Source organism: Oncorhynchus gorbuscha, unplaced genomic scaffold (genome assembly GCF_021184085.1).
Source record: "Oncorhynchus gorbuscha isolate QuinsamMale2020 ecotype Even-year unplaced genomic scaffold, OgorEven_v1.0 Un_scaffold_1103, whole genome shotgun sequence".
NCBI lineage: Eukaryota > Metazoa > Chordata > Actinopteri > Salmoniformes > Salmonidae > Oncorhynchus > Oncorhynchus gorbuscha.
The window spans coordinates 26402-29112 of NW_025745985.1; positions in this window are offsets into that span (position 1 = coordinate 26402).

A 2711-nucleotide genomic window follows, 5' to 3' on the forward strand; every position below is an offset into this window, starting at 1 on the left:
TGACTACATGGAACTCTATTCCACAGTACTACATAGAGCCATGACTACATGGAACTCTATTCCACAGTACTACATAGAGCCATGACTACATGGAACTCTATTCCACATCAAGTAACTCACGCCAACAGTAACATTTGATTAAAAAATAAATACACCTTATGGAACAGCAGGGACTGTGAAGCAACACAAACATAGACAAGTGCATATAAACACAAGATAACATACACAGTATACACACATGTACACAAGGATTTTGTGTTGTAGATAAGTGGTAGAAGAGTAGAGGCCTGAGGGAACACACTTAATATGTTGTGAAATCTGTTATCAATGTATTGCAATGTTTTTCAAACTGCATAAATTTTTGCTGGAAGAGGAAGAGTAGCTGCTGCCTTGACAGGAACTAATGGGGATCCAGAATAAATACAACTACAGCTAGGTAGCACACAGCCATTGGTTGAAGTAATACAACGACTGCATTGCAGTTGGACTGGAACGTGACCTCATACCCTTAACCAGTTGGGACGTGACCCCGTACCCTAAACCAGTTGGAACGTGACCCCGTACCCTAAACCAGTTGGGACGTGACCCCGTACCCTAAACCAGTTGGAACGTGACCCCGTACCCTAAACCAGTTGGAACGTGACCCCGTACCCAAAACCAGTTGGAACGTGACCCCGTACCCTAAATCAGTTTGAACGTGACCACGTACCCTAAATCAGTTTGAACGTGACCCTGTACCCTAAACCAGTTGGAACGTGACCCCGTACCCTAAACCAGTTGGAACGTGACCCCGTACACTAAACCAGTTGGAGCGTGACCCCATACCCTAAACCAGTTGGAACGTGACCCCGGACACTAAACCAGTTTGAACGTGACCCCGTACCCTAAACCAGTTGGAACGTCATCCCGTACCCTAATCCAGTTTGAACGTGACCCCGTATCCTAAACCAGTTGGAACGTGACCCCGTACCCTAAACCAGTTGGAACGTGACCCCGTACCCTAAACCAGTCTGAACGTGACCCCGTACCCTAAACCAGTTGGAACGTGACCCCAACACATCGTCTTGTAGGAGGCAGAACTAAGACTCGGTTCGCGTCCCAATAATCCCTCCTCTCTCGTGAAGTGTACACTTGTTCACTTTCCTTCACTGATCTCACACTAGCATGCCCCCACCAATCCAATGCTTCTAGATTTGAAGTAGTGAACGAGTGTACACTTCAGAAGAAAGGAGAGAGTAGCGGCCTCATGAGTGGAATGTTTCTTAATATTTTTCATAATTTCATAATTAATTAAACAACTTTTTATAATTTTTAATGTAAAAAGTCCAGTGTTTCTATTTTAAACGTTTTTGTTATATTACACTCTAATGTTATGTAAATAAATATAATGTTGGAATGCAAACTCAAAACTGTATACAATTCTATATCTGACATGGTAGAGGTGTCTTATATTTAGACAGTCAAATAGTGATGGATATCTCAGAGAAAACGATGCAGAGGAAATAATATGACATTTTAAGTGCGGTCCTCCGGACCAGGTTGAAGATCAAATGCGGCCCACTTGGCAAAATGAGTGTGACCCCCCTGAACTAGACTGTTAGAGAGGTTACTACCCTCACTGATCCCCCTGATCTAGACTGTTAGAGAGGTCACTACCCTCACTGAACCCCCTGATCTAGACTGTTAGAGAGGTTACTACCCTCACTGATCCCCCTGAACTAGACTGTTAGAGAGGTCACTACCCTCACTGACCCCCTGATCTAGACTGTTAGAGAGGTTACTACCCTCACTGATCCCCCTGAACTCAGACTGTCTAGACTGAGAGGTCACTACCCTCACTGATCCCCCTGAATCTAGACTGTTAGAGGTCACTACCCTCAGGATCTTACTACCCTCACTGATCCCCCTGAACTAGACTGTTAGAGAGGTTACTACCCTCACTGATCCCCCTGAACTAGACTGTTAGAGAGGTTACTACCCTCACTGATCCCCCTGAACTAGACTGTTAGAGAGGTTACTACCCTCACTGATCCCCCTGAACTAGACTGTTAGAGAGGTCACTACCCTCACTGAAGGGTAACGGACTATATAAGGGACTATATAAACTGATCTGAGTGTGACCCCCCTGAACTAGACTGTTAGAGAGTTCACTACCCTCACTGAAGGGTAACGGACTATATAAGGGACTATATAAACTGATCTGAGTGTGACCCCCCTGAACTAGACTGTTAGAGAGATCACTACCCTCACTGTTCCCAATACTACTTCCTCAAACAGAGGTTACTGTTGTGCCACTGCAAACCGCCCCATAAGGACAGGTCTAGGTTCAGTTACTGTGTAAGCCTGGATAATGATGATCAGTAAGGGACTATGTAAACTGATCTGAGTGTGGTGCTTATATTACAGTAGGGACTTTCCTCTGTTGCTGTAGATACCGTTATTCCACTGGCAGCTTCCTCTTTGTAGTTTTGAGGCCCAAATGACACCCTATTCCCTGTATAGTGCACTACATTAGACCAGGGCCCATAGTGCACTGTATAATAGGTTGTCATTTGGGATGCGTGCTTGGATGGTTACCATGGTAACATTTCATCACTGGTGTGCTGTGGGTTTCTGGGTGTTTTAATCTCCACCTCAACTTCCTCTCTGTCTCATGTCTTCATTTATATCTTAGTTAGTTGGTATCTGATGGTAAACTTGGTTACCCATGG